The sequence below is a fragment of the Papaver somniferum genome, chromosome 7 (genome assembly GCF_003573695.1).
Source record: "Papaver somniferum cultivar HN1 chromosome 7, ASM357369v1, whole genome shotgun sequence".
NCBI lineage: Eukaryota > Viridiplantae > Streptophyta > Magnoliopsida > Ranunculales > Papaveraceae > Papaver > Papaver somniferum.
Genome location: NC_039364.1, coordinates 182,361,181 through 182,380,220, shown reverse-complemented (window position 1 = coordinate 182,380,220; position 19,040 = coordinate 182,361,181).

The window sequence follows — 19,040 nt, the reverse complement described above, 5'->3', positions numbered from 1 at the left end:
GTTTCGTGCTCATGACTACTACTACTCTTCAATATAATTCTAGGATGACTTGTTGATTGGCAAGATCAAGCTAGCAAGACGTGTGTGCGTGTTATTCTCATTCCTCTTCTGTAAAGTTGTCAAAAGAAGAAGAAAAGGAAAGGGGATATGATGTTGTTATTATTATTATTAAGCAGCTCCTTGCGAATATTTGTTGATTTGAGTCTTATTTTACTTTTCCCTTGAAAAAGAAAATTTCAAAATTTTCTCTCTTATTTTCATAAGCGGTACCACAATGTATCGAGGTTGTTGTAGGAGATTATTATTTTTTTTTTTTAATAGAAAAACTTAGACCAGAGTCTAAGGGCCATACATAGTGTTGGCAAGGCCACCGAGCCTGCCAACATTGTTTTTACAATACATAGCAACACTAAGAGTATCCAAGTTTTGAAGTTTATGGATAATTTAAGACTAATTAAAACAAAAGTAACCGGATTGGTTCTTGTGACAGTGTCTTCTTCTTCACTTCTTAAGGATTCATGATAACTGAGGTTAAATCTTTCTTTGACCGTATGATGGTATAGTAATTTAAATCTGACCAGAATTTCCATGGATTCAGCCTGTATTTCTATATTGGTATGCTGCATTTCTTTGGCCCAGCTGAAAGCTAAGTCTGCTCCTCCTGTTGATCCCCAATCTCCAGAATGGCCTGGGTTTCCTCTGGTACCAATGAGGTTTCCTGCAAAATCCGAAATAGTTAGTACAGAGAAATATATGAGACTTTCAGAGTCTTATAGTGTGCATATTTTTAAGATAAAACCAAAATCTAGTCTAGGATATTGGTTTAAATCATAATGAGCAGTATTATTTTCCTCTGTGTCAGAATTTATATAGCGTTATAATAAAAATTTATATGCTTGAATAGGGTGGGACTGGGAGCTGGTGCGTAATTCTGGTGGATTATGGTAATTCATGTAGCAGCCAAACAATATATAGCTTTTACACTTTCGATCCTTAAAGGCTTGAACAGTTTGTGTATAGGCTAAAAACAAGAGGACTGAGAGCATCCACAACCGTGTATTCTATCTTGATATGATAAAAGCTAAATATACCATAATAATTCGGCATATACACCATTTTCCCACAATGAATCAAGAACTAAGTTAATAGCTCGCGGGGTTAAAACCCATCCTTGCACTGGCAATGTTTGAAACTTGGCTAAACATATTGTCAAGTTATTGGGTGGGTTTTTTTTAGACTTGGCTAAAACTCAAGGGGTCACATTTTTAATTTGCTAGGCGATGTTTTAAACCCATCCAAAATATGAGCGGGTTTTAAAATTTTCTTGAGTTTTGAGCGGAGATTGTTACTGTGACCCTGGTTTCATTTGTCATAAGTTAAGTTTGAGAGTTGCTAGATCTGAAGAGTACATTTACCATTCGAGTTTACTATATGATATAAATAACTTTATACCATATCCATCACCGCCCCATTGTGGTATATATATTAAAAAATCTCAAAAGAAGATTGTCAAATATTTTAATTTGGGATCTCACCTTTGGTATCAAGGAATATCTTTGAACAATAAAAAAAATGAGATTTTAACTTATATTCAAATTACTCACAATGTCGACATCTTGAACTTTCCTTAATAGCAACTCATATTTCCGAAATTCACAAAACCCTAAAGTATATGTAAAACCGGAAATAATAAATTTGTTATTGGGACCGGTCCTGCAAGAGATCCCCAACAGGGATCAGTCCTGCTATATATCCCCAAGGAAGGGATAGTGTTAGAGCACTTCTCGGTCGAACTCGCAAGTGTTGCTATCTCATGCTTGTTTGTCAAGTTTAGTTGATCAAAACTATATACTTGATTTCTAGTCTACTTATAGCTAGGTCTCGGATTAGGATAGAATGTGTAGTTGAGCTTTAGACTTCACGGCGTTCACCAATTGAAGAAGAAGAAGATCTGCTGAGGAGCTTGGAGGAACTTCATCAACAAAAGTTATGTGGAGACTAAAACTTATCTTTCACTCAGAAGTCTATTTTATTCTATCTTCTAATGAGACTAAGTTGTATAGCCATATAGACTTTTACATTATACACATTTGATATTTCGAGGCGAGTTTATCTCGCTTATCTATTTCTCGAAATACGTGTTGGAAGCTTTTATCTATGTTCATCGTATTCTTGACGAGTTTAGTTGGAAACAATTTATTTCTTGGAAACTAAATATTAAGTCAAAAGATGATCATGTGAAAATTACCTTGAACATCTCATATGATTTGTGTGAGACAGTCATTTGATGTTAACTCGGGAAGTTTCGTATTGATCATTTGATCACTTGAAAATTACTTAAAGCTAATGGTATGTGTAAGATTACCATTGTCGTCTTTTAAGGATGTTTCAATGATTGAAATAAGAGTTTAGAATGATTACCCATGTCTGGGTACAACACGGTATGCATACCCATTATGCGAACTGTATTGTGATGATTCAGGTCAGGAACTCTTGTTTGCGTACCTAGTATGCGAACATATTTACCTGAGAAGGTCCGGAAATCTTGTTTGTGTACCTAGTATGCGAATGGGTTTACCTGAGTTGGGTCCGAAACGGTTGTTCGCGAACCAGGTTTGCGAACGGCTTAAATAAGCCAAGGTTTAGAGCTGTTGTTCGCGTATCCAGTTTGCGAACACATTGGTTAAGTTCTAAAATTGGTAGTGTATGATTCTCATACTCATGAACTAAAACACTTGTGATTTAAGGAATTCAAATTAACTTTGCAAACCGTTGCTTAATGTTCATGAATTGATTCTTGTATAAGTACTTTGTACAATCACGAATCAAACCAATTTCGTTTCAAATTGTTCATGAATATTTATATGAGATAGTGGACAATTAAACAACTCTATCTGAAACAAAATTAGATTCATTTGATCATCTATCATGGTTGATTGATCATCATATTTGATCTAGAAGTGTTAGATGAAAATGTCTAAGTCAAAATTGTTCATATGGCTAACTTCGGTTAACTATTATTGAGCCAACCCAATATACACGTTTAGGTACGGTTACCCATATCTAAATATAAGTATATTTCATTTGTGTGTAATAAGCTAAGATCATCTAACGGTTAATTTCTAAGCAGACTTAGCTTGAATCTTAAATCAGGAGTTCATCTAACGGTGAATATTGAATGCTTTATTACTAAGCTATCTTAGCTTTGATTGTAAGAAACCCTGATTTGAAAGGCTATATAAGAGAGAACTCTAGCAACTGGAAAACTTAATCCCGACACTTACGTGTGTCCTAGTTGCAAACTAGAGTCGATTCTCCTTTAACCTAGGTTTTCCAAAACCGTTATTAGGTTAACGACATGAAGACTTCATTTGGGATTCGGAAGCCAGATCCAACTATTTTCTCTGTAGTTGTGCATTCTGATCTTACTTGTTATATCGTATTGAGTTTTATATTCTCTAAGATTTACTCGAGATTTATCTTCGATAGGTAAGATATAAAATGTAATCACAACAGTTCTTCGTCTCAGACTCTTGTGATTCTGCAATAACTTCTTCTGTTAATCAATTAGGTTATTATGAGGTGGCTAATATTTCTAGGTTGCTCTTCGGAAGTGTAAGACCGGATTATTAGGTGGTTCATGGTCACCTTGATCTTTATATCAAAATACGGGAAAAAAAGAATTAAGGATAGACATATATGTGTGAGACAGATTTGTTTATAAGTCCTTGACTTTGGGTCGCAACAACTCTTAGTTGTGGGTGAGATCAGCTAAGGGAATCAAGTGGGCTGAATCTGGCGTGGTTCTAGAGGCGTAAGGAACGCGACTGTACCTTAATCGGTGTGAGACTTGGTTAGGGCTCAACTACATTCCAGTCTGAAGTTTACTTGTAGTATGCTAGAGTCTGCCACGGCTTAATACAGTATGGTGTTCAAATATGGACTAGGTCCCGGGGTTTTTCTACATATGCAGTTTCCTCGTTAACAAAATCTCTGGTGTCTGTGGTATTTCTTTTCCGTATTATATTTGTTTATATAATTAAAATATCACGGGTTGTGCGCAGTTTAATCAGTTGATAAATCCGACCTTGATTATTGCATAAAACTTGATTAACACTTGGGCATTGGTCTTTGGTACCGTTCAAGTTATTCTCATATCAATCAGTCTCACGGATTTCTATCTAGTTGATTTACTGATTGTATTGAGAAAGAGATAAAGCTCTTTGATATCTTTCTTGATTGAGTCTCACTTTTAAGTTGGTGCTCTCGGAATTATATTGGAGTTTAGTCCATACAGATTTCCGAACGAATTATTGGGTGTGGTTGTTACACCCCCGCGTTTACAGATAGAACCTTCTATGGACCCCCAATAGGAATCATACCACTAATCCCATTGATTCCTTTCAATTACGAAATAATTTCGCAGGTCTACTTCCTTAAACTCGTGTAGTTAAACACAATTTTCTAGGTACGGAATCACACATAAGTTCATTACACAATCTAGTAACAAGTTACAAAGATAGTGTCTGTGTCGCAATTACGAAGTTCAAAAGATAAGCATTACAATTCGTAATTTAATATATATATATATATATATATATACATAAGTTGTGATACAACTTGTATATTCTTCCTTGAAACTTTGATCAAAATAAGGTGATCAAGTCTTTAATACTAGAGTTTCATATATATAACTTCACATGTTATGTTTTCAGTCTAAATGACTTGAAAGTAACTTAGATAGAAACAGAAACAAGTCAAGCCTTGTATTACTAACCTCGAGCAGAAGGATGATGTGTTTGTCAATGTCGATACGTCTTCAGATTCTCTAGGTCTTCAGAGTAATACTTGTATGTCTCAACATTTCTAGACTTCCTAGTCTAACTTAACGTTGTTGAATCTAGTAATATAATTAATCGACCTTGAGTTTTGGAACTACAATATGAAAACCAACCTTGACATACCAACGCTTGGCGGGTTCAGCCGAGAAATGCTCTAACAGATCTCTATAAATAAGAAGCATGTCGTTGATGCAGATCTCTACCAGATATCCTTAAATTTGAGTCTCGCCTTAGGATAAGTGATGTGATTTTATATAGTGGTAAGTAGAGTTGTTGTTCACTCGGACTTTGTTGGAATTGATTTAGGCTTAAATATAAAACGTACTCAAAAATAAGAAAATATATCTACAAATATTGTCACAGGATGAAGAGAGACCGGGACTCGGGATTCCACTGCTTTTCATGTTCATGGGATTCATAAATTTATCCAAGACATTTATAACTCAAAACAAAAGAAACAATGACTTTATTCTTTGCCAAAGTAGATTTCGTAAAACATCAATTTTAAATTACAAGCATAGTGTATATAAAGCACCTAAGACTAAGCATACACTATCTAACAAGATAACAATTGATTAATAGAAATCATAAATCATTTAAAATCAGTGCAAAAAGTAAATAAGGAATTAATTAAATTACCCCACGGATGAAATCCAGCTTCCTCCGTTGTCCCAGTGATGGGTTCTAGCTCATCACGTCGAAAACACACTCAAAGGAATTTTTCATTTCTCAAAAGGTGCTTACAAGGATGAAAATATATGAAAACAGAGATTCGTAACAGTTATAATTGTTACAAGTGTTACTGTTACAGAACGATAAAAGGTAACTGTTGCTGATACTGTAGCTCTGCGACCCTCTGCTAATTATCGTTGTAACTGTTGATGAACGACTGTTGTCTGCGGTCTTATGTTCTTTGTTCTTCCTTAAATGGCAGCAGCAAAGACAAGCTCTGCAACTCTCTATTCTCTGCTCTATTGTTCCTCCTAACACTCCCTCCCCTTCTATGACAACCCAGCACCTATTTATAACCCAACAGCAGCAAAATATCACGTAATTACTTCATATAATTCTCCATTACTCGGCATTATTCTTCACGGCCAGTTTAGGAAATAATTCAGATTTTTGATCTCTACACACATTCTGAAGCTGCCAAATTGCCATATTTAACTCCTTCGTACTCCAAATAGTTGTTAGGGCCTTCCAAACACGAGCAACACACGTCTAACTCGCTGTAATCCCGTGAATATTTCTTCCAGCATATGTGTTGCCCTGTTTTCTTCTCAAGGATTATTTAGCCAAATTCAATCGAACCAAAGACCCATACCAAGCCTTTTAGGCTATATCACGTCCACCCATGAAGTTTCAGCGATTCAGTCTACCTCTAACTCGTTCAAAATCTGATCGAAAAATCTGCCAGGAGAGAAACGCTTCTTCCCGCCAAAAACAAAATTCGAAATGAAGAAGATGGGTGCTGTGGAGAAAAATGGGTGATATGGACAAAAATGGGCTACATATAGCCGTGGGTGACACTTAGCAAAAATGGGGGTCCGTATAGCAAATGTCCGTCGGGGTACCCGAGCAACTTTTCGAGCCGAATTTTCCAACAATATTTATTTCCAAAAAATACTTACAAACATACAAAATAACATAATAAATACGAAATCAAGTACTAACAATACGAAACATTGAGGACAAATTAGACACATAAATGCGTCTATCAATAAGGCTCAGTTACATCTTCAAATAAGGTTGAGCTTTGGATAAGCATCATCTACTATTAAGTTTGGCTTTACCTTGCGCTTAATATCGTCTTAGACTTTGTTTATTCTGGTTGTGATCATCCATGATTTAGTTTCTTCAGGAAAAGTGACAAGTTGTATCTCAATTGGACAAAGTGATCTGCAACTATAGGGCGGATCCGCAATGTTTTCTTGGGTCACGAATTTTTATGAGCCTTTCCGAGAGTTTTCTACCTGTATCATCTAGAATATGAAATATGAATCCAATGGAAAAAGAAAAAGGTTAATCGGATAAAAAGTGAAGAAGTTATGAGCGAAATAATAAGGTGTTGTAAAGTTCCTGAGTCTCCTACGATCAGGTGAGGAAGAATTTTACCTAGCCGAATTTTGGAACAATTTTTCATAAAAAACTTTAAGTTCCCAATTTAATCTAGTCATCCAAAGTGATAAGAGCGGTTGGATGGTTTTTCCTTCGCTTCTTGCACACGTCATGAACATCGTCTTCACAAGTAAAAATGATTACAGTGTGGCATCTATCAATGTTATTCTTAGAAGTTTTAGTATCCCTTCTTTGGCGGACATCTTGGTAATCTTTAGAAGCTTGAAAATCCTTGGAATAGCTTATCCGGAAGCTTGACAAGACTTGAAAGCATATAGATTCTTCCAAGTGTATCAAGCCTTGAGAGCTTGTTAAGCCTTAGTAAGGCTTGTCTCAATATGTGTACTTGATCCAAATATTAGGTATAACCCTACTGATTATACTGCAAGTCTCTTCAGATGAGTCAAGATGTCAATCTGAGTTTCTGAAAGATTATTTTAAGTCTCCCAAAGCTCATCTTGGTTCTTAGCCAATGTTTTTAAGATTTAATAGTGAATTCAAAGAGATATGGGCTATTATGACGTTTTTGTACAGAGGTCAATAGAGATTCACCATCTTGAACATATCTGTTATTGACGTAGAACCATCCGTAATTGAGGTAGCGCGTGATGGATCGTAAAATTACGTGTCACTCTGATGCTATTTACCGGGACTTAAAACTAGACAAATGCACGTTTATTTTCGCTTGCAAGCATGCTCAGCAAGCATGATGCAGGTAACTTAGCTTCCACACCGTTCCAACTTAGCCCTTGTTCTGCGAATGGTTTAAAGCGATAGATGCTAATGTCAATGCGTTATTTCATGCATCACTGGCTTTCAAGTCCTTTCTAGTCATATAAATTGCCTTAAACTTACACATAGGCCCTAGCGGCCTAATTCCACCCCTTTACTTAGTTTAGGCATTGCTGAGAGCATGCACTTGTCTTGGTCTTGCCAAGGGTGCATCAATCAATCTCATGTCGTAGTTTCCTTAAGCTTATGCAATCTCTGCTAACTTGCATATCGACATTTACTTACTTACCTGGCCATGTCCAATGCGCCATTGGTATATGCGTATGTCGAACGCCTTGATAGGTAATATGATCATCCATGGAATGAAATGCAACCCGCCTCATCAAGTTTGGACACAATCATCTCTTGCGTCGCAATGCCGAGACATATGATATAAGAGGCAAGTATGTTGCAATCATCTCTCAATCAGATGATATGAGTAACAACGTGTTGGACCGGAAATGCTGCAACTCATTTCGCCGTCTTACGTACCCTTCCCTACTCTAAAGGGGTCAAGAACAGATTGTATTTCATCCTCGAAGGAACAACAACTTAAACCAACTCGTGTTGCAAGGTTGTGGCCAAGCAATAATAATAATAGCCTAGTCCGTATAGGTTGTTCCATCAAAATGCGCAAAGATTGCACATAACTCGGTCTGTCGGCAAGGCTACACAACTACAAATGAAGCCTAAGCATCATTTATGCTCTTCCGGATATAATCTATGAAGCTTACTTGGTGCATGGTCCGTATATACACTGCTATAGCATAACTCGGTTGAACCCACCAAGCGTTGGTATGTCAAGGTTGGTTGTCATATTTTAGTATCAAAACTCATCTAGAGTCGCTTGATTAAATACTAGAGTCAACTTCGTCAGGTTGGACTAGAAAGTCTAGGAATGTTGAGACATACAAGTATTACTCCGAAGACTTGAAGAAAGTGAAGAAGTAACGACTCCAACGACAACATCATCCTTCCTCTTGAGGTTAGTAATATTGACTTGATCTCGTTTCCTTTCCCAACGTATCTTTCAAGTCGTTTTTGAAAACATTAGCGGTACCAAAATACACCACCAACTTTTTCGTAGGAAACATGTATGGACAAACTCAACACAACTCTGAGAGTTAAAACTCAATCAAGAAAAGTATCTAGAGTTATATCTCTATCTCTCTTGTGATTAGAACGTTTACAAAATTGAATCCGTGAACCTAATCACAAAGAGAGTTCTTTGACGGTGCCAAAGACCAATGTCCAAGGATCAATCAAGTCGTATCCAACAAACTAGGTCGGATATATCTACTTTGATTGATCAACGCACAACCTGTGATATTTCAATTATAAAGATAAACAATATAATGCGGAAAAAGAAATAACACACACTACACCAAATCAACCATTTTGAGACATTTATATTTGTTTCTATGAATTTAAGAGACACACATAAGTGTCTCGAATCGTGCATCTGGAATCCTTTGAGACGTATAAAGAGACACTTATAAGTGTCTCTTAGTTAATTAAAGCGACACACTTTAAGCGTCTCTTAAATTAATTAGCGACGGTTAATTAAAATGACGGATAAATTAATTAAGAGATGCCTATAATATGTATCTTATTTTATATGCAACACATTCGTCTCCTCGTTCACTACATTTATGTTCGTCTCAAAATTAAATTACCTTTTTTTAAAAAAAAAAAACCTAGTTTTTCAATTGGGAATCCCAAAATCAAAATTCCCTGCACTTGCACATTCATTTTCTGCACCTGAATACAGGCACCCAGCCATCCATTCCATTCACCATCAAATATGAAATATGAAAATTGTTGATGGTGGTTTTCGGTTTAGGGCTGAAATCGTGAAACCCTGTATTTTAATACGCTGTCATCCTGCAAGAAACAAAAGCCATTTGAAAGTGATGAGTGCATAAACCTTTTCACTCACATATGTAGTGAGCAATTCAACATATTTACAAAATTTATCCAGAATGGTGCGTGAAGCAACAATCCCAGATATTTTGTAAATTTTAACATACCGTATTATTCACTAATGCGCGGCCTGCCTAGTATTTTCCTATGCTATGTTCTCAGCTGAACTCTCAATATTGGCACGACATGACGATTAATGTTCACTCGCAGCAGAGTAACATGAATCTCTTGAAGTGTCAGTGTTGAGACCTGCATGAAAACATTCACATAGGCTACACCACCCACTGATAAAGAGATCAACGTGTTTACACACTTTTTAATTAAAAGATAGCGCGATCGAACGCGTTTAAATTCCTTAAGGAAAATCTAGACTGTCCATATCAGTCTCAAAAATGATCACGGCCACACAATTTGGCCACACCATTCAACAAGCCTACCCCTGGCAGAATTAGGCAATCATCACGATGACCGCCGGCGGGCCCACTAACATCCCGACCGAGCGGATCCCACCTAGTACATCCGCAGCGCTTTGAATGATTAACCCTAATGTGGGTGATCACGCTATTGGAAAACAAGCTCAAACGAGCTAAGATCGGGAAAAACGGTCTCAAAACCCATCGCATCCGTCCAACTTATCCGTAGTTGGACGGTTTAGATCGCATCTCGAACGATCAAAGAGGTGCCAATTTGTTCACTGGCGGCCCAATTTTCTTCCCAGTCGATCGAATTGCTTATGGAAAGTCAATGACGCATCAAACCATTCGATCGAACTAGGGAGGACGCGGCTGCTTTGAAACCCTAATTTGTATTTGCGACAATATGTTACTGTCGCAAATCGGTCATGACCGCCCATCTTCGCCAGCTAAATCAAGTAGCTTAGGTCTACTTTTAGATGGCCCAAGAGATGTCAACGTGCACACCAGCGACCCATTTTTGCACGTTGCCGATCAACCTTCTCAAACTAGCGCCCAGCGCTTTCATTCGATCAGCCAAACTAGGGTTGGCCACACGGCTTCCAAACCCTAATTTGGATCAACACCAGCAAATATCTGCTGCAAACCATCTCGTCCATCCAACTTCGCTAGCTTGGATGGACGGTTTAGATCATATATTAGATAATCGATAGGGCGACGTTGTGATCAACGGCCACCCCCTTCCATGAGGAGCAATCGACCGAGCTACAGCTAGCCCATGTGATCCTCAAACGATCGCCCAAAGATAGTCCTTCGCGCTGCTTCAACAACAGTCATTAACTGCCGCAAATCGTCTCGGTCACTCAACTTGTCTAGCCGATTTGAGCGATCCAGGTCTAATTTAGATCAACTGGTAGGACTTTAGAATGACTACCATCCGTCACTCGTCTACGTGGAGCGATCGACAAAGCAATAGCTCGTCCCTAGAACTAACAAACGATCCCCCAAAAGTATCTGGCCACACTCTTCTTTTTAACACGATCAACTCGCGACTAATTTAGACAGGCTCTAAAACAACGATGCGCCATGCACATCGATTATTTTGAGCTGCTTGCTTAAAAGCGATGTTTTACGTGCATTAAATACATATGATATTTTATGAATATTGGCTTCACAAATAATTTAGTTATTTAACCTAAGAAGCACTATATGCTGCTTTTAGCGGCAAGTCTCACGACTTGACCCATTTACTCGAGACATCAAACATGTCACATACTGGGGGATGCTCATTGGGGTGTTGGTCTGGCGGTTTACAGCGTGCGGCGTGCAACGCGCCCATTACGATAAAGTGTCAGGAAAGCACAGACGGTTAACGGTAATGAGAGTAGTGGGTGAAAGTGTGACCGGCCTTCCTACGTAATGGTAACGTGGTGATCACCACTTTTTTCACAACTCTACTTCTCCACTACTTAATCGCCTCCACTTTCTACGATATCAGGGGTGCGCTCAACGAATTGTATAAATATGTTCTCAACCTATCTTTGAAAGCAAAAGTGTTATCAACACAGGTATCCAGAAACCATATTCTGATACAAGTCATAAAACATCCACACCTTCATAATCCAACATTATGATCTCAAACAACTTATTCACTTCCCTCCCTAAGATCAACCCTTCTCCTTCACTTTGTGACCGAATTGAATCTGGAACGACCATTTCTTGGTTTAGGCCAGAGTCTTACATATTGATTTCTCGAATCTAAAAGTACTCTCGTGCAGTGCATTTGTTTAGGGTTTGAATTCGTTTCTCATCAACACACCCAAATTTACCAAAAACAACAGATCAGTTTTTACCCCAAAACAACTGGCGACCACAGTGGGAGATTAATCTCTCGGTTGCAAGATCAATTTTCAATTTCATTTCAATTTTATCAAATTCAAGATGGTGGATCTTAAGTCTGGATCAACGACAAATCTCGATGCTACTGGCGCTGACAACACCCCTGGTGTCAACGTTCCTGCCGGTGACACCAATGTACCGCCTACCAGCATAATCAACGCATCTCGTGGTACTACATCCTCAACCACCAATACCAGCGGCGCATGAAACATTACCTTAGGCGTGACACCTCCAATCACCAGAGCCAGAGTCGCTGCCACCACCACCAACGTTTCTTCGAGCGTAATGCCCCCGGTCGTTACTAGAGCTACTGCCACTCCCCCATCAGGACGAGAGACTGGAGGAGACAGAGGAGGCCAACCCCATATTACCATTGTCGATTTAATGGAGAGACAAGAAGTTCTCGCTAAGGCTCAGACAGACATGGTTACAACTCAGAAAGAGGTACTCACTTTCCTCAAGACGCTAATGGAGCAACTACCACAAGAGCCGCGTCAACCCATGGAGCCAATAAGGGGTACTTTTAACACTCCTGGCACGAGTGCTTCAACAGGGTATGCCTTCATAGATGAAAAAGTTCGTGTGGCCCCTGAACGCTTCCCACGAGAAAGGAATCAGCCGTCCAACTTCATCACACGTGAGGATATGGAGCGTCTTCTCCAAAATCGAGGCAAAGAAAACCCAATGGACCTGCACCAGCACCAACCTCCGTATCCTCCTGACGTTCAAAAAGTTCCACTCCCGAGAGGATACTCCTCTCCTCAATTTTCTCTCTATGATGGTACTGGTAACGCTCGCGAACACATCTCTCGTTTTTTGGAATACTTGGGAGAACACGAATACAATCATGTCCTTCGCTTGAAAGAGTTTTCAAAGTCTCTTACCGGAAGGGCGTATACTTGGTACAACAACATTGCACCAAACAGCATATCCAACTGGTGTGAGATGGTCACCGCTTTCTATAAGAAATATTTCTTCGTATCTGAGAAAATCATTTTCTCAAACTTAGGAAGAATGTTTCAACGACACAACGAGCATCCAAATCATTAGGTCAAGAGATTCAGAATTCAAGCTTTAGATTGTCACGACCCAAATGTGACCGAGCAGCATTTGGTGGAGTCATGCATCAACGGTATGGTTCTTATCTATCGTGCTTTACTGGAAAACCTGCATTTCCAGACGTTCTCTGAACTCCATGAATCTACTAAGCGGTCGGCTACAACCGCACCAGCGCTGTTAGAAAGTGCCAGACCAGCCAGGGGTGAAGATGCACGCAAAACTCGAGGAAACAGATGATGAGTGCCAAATATTGTATATATTTATCCCTTTTTGTTGGCATTTAACTCATCTTTTGTGCAGTAATTCTACATTTTATCCCATATTCTGTATTTTCATTGTTTTCAAGAATAAATATTTTTCTTACTTAATTTTGCATTTTTAGGTAATAAATAAAGTTTGGATGAATAGCAGAGCGGAAAAGAGCAGAAAAATAGTGAAAAGCCGGGAGGAATTACACAAGGAAGCCGCGAAGAATGTTGTGCACAAGACCAAAAGGCTAGAAGTGGGCTTGAAGAAGAAGAATTGTCCTTAAAGAAGATATGGGCTTGGCATACCCAAGGCCCAAAACCCTTACTCAAACACATTTCCACTATCCAAGCCCGTCTCGGATTTCAGCCGTCAGATCGAAGCATCTCAGCATCCTACGGTCGCTCCATCATCGCACATCAAACTCCGAAGCCCCCGCTTTACATCGCAACGCCCATCTCCATCTTGGGTCGTCCGTTTTGCTGCATCCATTCATCCGACGGTCGCTCCACGCTTACCTCCGTATCGCCGTTGGATCCACTTACCATCTTCCCATCCATCGCTCCTTGTCGCAGATCATCAAACCGCGCTATCCCCGCTTCACACCGTAGAACCCGATACCCTATACCCAAACAAACACTTCCTTTCTCCCAAAACAGTCGAGCTTCTTCCCCTTCTCCCAAAATCAGTTGCAGAACCACCACCACCTCCATGCCCTGTCTCTGCAAACTGTCACTACCTCGACTTCTCCACCACCATCACTTCTTCCCCGACCGTAGCAGATACCACCATCACGTCCCCTTCTTCTCTAGCCATCTATTACATCAACTTCTCAACCCGAAAACCCTAGTTTAGAAGTTGATGAAATAGGTGAGGTTAGAGACAGAAATTGAAGCAGCCGAGAAGAGCAGGAAGGTCAGAGGAAGCATGGGTCGAGACTACATGGAAGAAATTTCCTCGATTTGGGTGAGTATCACTAACCCTAATTTCTCTGTAATTTGGGGGTTTCTCTAGAAACCCTAATTCATGTTGGGACCGTACCAGGAGAGGATTAGAGTAGGGAAATGGGCTCAATTAGACCCATGACATTAGAAAAACAGTAAACCTAATTGTACTGTTTTATTTTGGGATTTTGGGAAAATGGGTGATAACCCTAATTTGATGTTTTGGGTATAAATAGAACTGGAGGGTGTGTGTGAGAGAATATGCTGGAATAGCCAGCGTCCAGAACTGTGTTCTGTTAATTTTTGTTCTGAATTTATGTATGTTCACTGTTTCTCCATCCATTCTGTTAGCATTGTTATCATGTGTGTTCTGTTTTAGTTCTGTTATTGTTCAAAACATATTCTGTTCTGTTCTTACTGTTCCTGTCCTGTTTAATGTGTATGTTCTGTTCTGTCTTGTAATGTTCTCATGTTGTTCATGTCATTCTTAGATGTGTGAATGTTAGGCTAAAGCCTTTGAAGCATTGGATTGATTGAGCAGTGGGGAGAAACTAGTGCTCACTAGTGACTGTGAGCAAACTGGTTCTCTTCCCACTCTAGTTGTATGCCTAGGCTCTCCTGTTTTGTCACTGTTTTGAATCTCTTGTTTTGTCAACTGTTAGCTTCTCAAATGTTAGGATTAGTTTACTGTTGTGTGTCAATGCTAGGTTAGAGCCTTAGAGCATTGAGTTGATTGAGCAGTGGGGAGAAACTAGTGCTCACTAGTGACTGTGAGCAAGCTGGTTCTCTTACCACTCTAGATGAATGCCTAAATCCATTGCCTTGGCTTTGCTTTTTTTTTTTTGTCACTGTCACTGCCACACCATCACTGCCTTTGGCCATTGGCCACTGTTTTTCTTCATTTTCCACTGTCCATTTTTCCTATATCAATTTTCACTGTTCTTGGCTTAGTGCCACCATTACTTCACTGCCATCTCTTCTTTTCTCCTTGCCTTGCTACTCAGCTGCCTTGGCCACTGCCCTGCAACCCTGCTGCTGCTGCTGCTTTCCTTCCCTTTGCACTGCTGCTGCTCTCCCTTTCCCTGCTGAGCATCTGCTGCTGTGCACTGCTTCTGCTACTGCTGAAGCCCAGATTCATAACAAAAGCCCACCGTGGACTTAATAAAATCCCAGGTTCAAGGCCCAGCCACAGTTCAGGTTAAGGTCTAAGGCCCATTTCATTGTTACAAAAACCCACTAAGCCCACAGCACAAGCCCAGTCCAGTCATTACAAAAGCCCACTGTTCTTCTGTTCAAGCCTAAGGCCCAGCCAACTAAACCCAGTTCACTCTTAAGGTTCAAAAGCCAAAGGCCCAGTTCATTCCCAAAGAACTCAAAGGCCCAAAGCAATTCATCAAAGCCAACTGAATCCAAGACCATTCCAAAACCAAAGCCAAGCCCACTGTGCCTAGAAGTTACCAAAGCCCAATAGCAAATTAAAGCCCAAAATAGCTAAACACTACAAAACACACCCAGTCTCTGTGGATCGACCCGTACTTGCACGAGCTACAACCGACGACCGTGCACTTGCGGTATTACTGTAGGCCCGTTTTCATTTCGCTCAATTTTATACGCTTTCCCGGGCCCACCAAGTTTTTGGCGCCGTTGCCGGGGATTGGTGCTGTGTTTTTCTTAGCTATTTTTGCATTTCACTGCATACCATTTGCATCTGCATCTGCTTCACTTCATTTGTTGTTGGACCTGCTGTTCTGAACCTGTTTTTCCTCTGCTGGGACGCCACCAAGGAAAAGAACCAAAGCCCAACTGGGTTTTTGCAACAATATCAGAGCAGCTGGGCTGTGCTTAAAAGGTAACCCATTTAAGAGAACCCGAATTGTGGGCTTCCAATTTTTAATTGTGGGCTTGTAATATTAAAGCAAATTTTTGGGCTTTTTATTTTCTGTTGGGTTTGTAATTAATTTATGTGGGCTTGTTTGTTTAATTTGTGGGCTTGTATTTAATTTTTGTGAGCTTGTTTAATTTGGACTTGTATTTTGTATTCTGGGTTTTTAAACCCAGCTGAGCTTGTAACCGATCACGCTAGATTAACTCGTTAGTGGGCCGAGTACCCAAATTCTAGGCCGAGATTTTGGACTCAGTTTCACCAAACGTTTTCAAACCAGCTGACCCAAAGAAATTCATCAAAGCCAACTGAATCCAAGACCATTCCAAAACCAAAGCCAAGCCCACTGTGCCTAGAAGTTACCAAAGCCCAATAGCAAATTAAAGCCCAAAATAGCTAAACACTACAAAACACACCCAGTCTCTGTGGATCGACCCGTACTTGCACGAGCTACAACCGACGACCGTGCACTTGCGGTATTACTGTAGGCCCGTTTTCATTTCGCTCAATTTTATACGCTTTCCCGGGCCCACCAAGTTTTTGGCGCCGCTGCCGGGGATTGTTTTGCATTTAAATATAATATCTTTGAGGCCTACCAAGTTTTTGGCGCCAAAGCTAACACAAAACAAACAGTGGGCTTGCTCCCATTCAAAAAAACCAAATTTTATTTTCTTTTAAAAAAAAAAAAAAAAAAAAAAAAATACTTGCTCCCAAATTCTAAAACCAAATTTTATTTTGCTCCCACATTAACAACCAAATTTTTCTTCTTTCTCCTTATCCCATTAAAAACCAAATGTTTTTCATTCCCATCAAAACCAAAATTTTCCCATAAAAAACCAAATTTTGAAAACCCTTTAAAACCAAATAGTGGGCTTTGTGTCTTTTCAATATGGGCCAACCTCGTGCTCTCCATGAATACATGTATCCCACAATAAAAATTCCATCATCATGTATTGTCTTACCTCAAACCAATGACCTTTTTGAAATAAATGCAAGCATGATACAAATACTTCCTATATTTCGAGGGTTCGATTCTGAGAACCCCTATACTCATGTAAGAGAGTTTGAACAAATTTGTCGGACTATGCAACCTGATCATATGTCCGAAGACTCTCTGAAATTGCGTTTGTTTACATTTTCTCTAAAGGAAAGGGCCAAAACATGGTTTTACGGTTTGAGACCACAATCAATCAACACTTGGGACCAACTCACATATCTATTTTTCAGAAAATTCTTTCCACATCATAGGACCATCGTTATTCGTCAAAGTATCAATTGTTTTGTCCAGTTGGATGAGGAAACTGTTTTTCACTATTTTGAACGTTTTAATGAATTGTTGAGTGAATGTCCGCACCATGGATTTGAGAAGTGGAGACTTGTCGTCATCCTCTATGAGGTACTAGACTTTAAATCTCAAACCATGGTTGATTCAATGTGTAATGGTGAGTTTATTGATAAATCTGTGGATGATGCATGGAATTTTTTAGCCGAGATTGCAGAGAAAACCCATCAATGGGAATCCGTTAGGGAAATAGGAACAACACCACATGATATGAGTCACCCCCATGAATTAGAGTTTTATTCTTGTAATAGCTCCGACCTTAGGATTGAAAATTATCCTAGATTGCAAAATCCCTATCATGATGATGATGATGACTATGATGTTATGTTAGAAGAACATGTTTATACTGAAAATGTTATGGAACCTTTGGGTTCAAATACATTAGGCGTCTCTGCCCCGACCTTAATGCATGATATGTCTTCTAGTATTCCATGTGATGTTTCCCCTGATGAGCCGATACACGAGGATAAATCTGTTAATTATGTTGATGACTCTGATTGTGATCTTGCTAATGTGATTGATGATGTGACATGTTAGATGATTTAGGAGATTTTGATTTGATTGATAATGATGTGCCTATTCTTCTACATAAGTCACAATCTGATGGCCCTCCACCCAACCTAGATTTGGTTTGTACCCATATTGTCAAACCGACTTTTCTGAGAGTCCCTAATCTAGGTTTGGAAATGTGTGCTTCCCAAGTCCTCTTGGACTATTTTGCTTCTAAGTATAATACATTTGAGGAACCACAGTTGGAATTAGCATGTTTGCCCGTCCCTAGCACAGTTCACTTTGAGTTAGACCTTGTGCATGATGAACCCCCGAAACTGCGCGATTTTGTTTTCAAAATTATATCTTCTGTAAAATCCAGGTTTGGGGGTAGCTCATTTTGTTTCACAGCTTCACTTGCATGCCTACCATATTATTATTGTGTGAAGCTGTTGAAACCTCTACACTTTGTCTTTTGGGTTGATCCTCAACTCTTTAGATTGTTAGTGTATGGTGAATTTTTTGTATATAATCCAGTAGATAAAATTTCTTAAAAAACCCTTTTTGTTCCTTTTGTATATATTTTGCTAATCCAATATGATCTCGGCTGACATATGATGGATTTTTGCCTTGAATAACGGAGTTCTAATATTACTTTCGCCGAAATCGGGTATTCTCTTTCCTTTTTCTCTACTCAACATGATCCTCTTCATATGTTGTATTATAATTTTGTTCATATTTTGAAACATTGAGGACAATGTTTAGTTTAGGTTTGGGGGTGAAAAGTAGATACTTTGATAATATGCCATAATTGAAAACAAGAACTCCTCCTTCTTTTTGAAAAAAATGAAAAATCAAAATAAAAAAATTAAAAAAATTAAAAAATCATAAAAAAATGGAGCTCATTTACCTTGAAATGTTGACTCTTGTGCAAATATGTAATTATTAGGAGTCTTAGTCTAGATATTTAGGCACCCTGATTCTAGCACAATTCACATAGTGATAAGAAATTTGCACGCGCACGATCTACCAATACATGTATGGCCTCGATCTTCAAGGTGTTTGATAGGAAGTTACGATTGCCAATCACTTTAGAATACTGAACGAAACTTG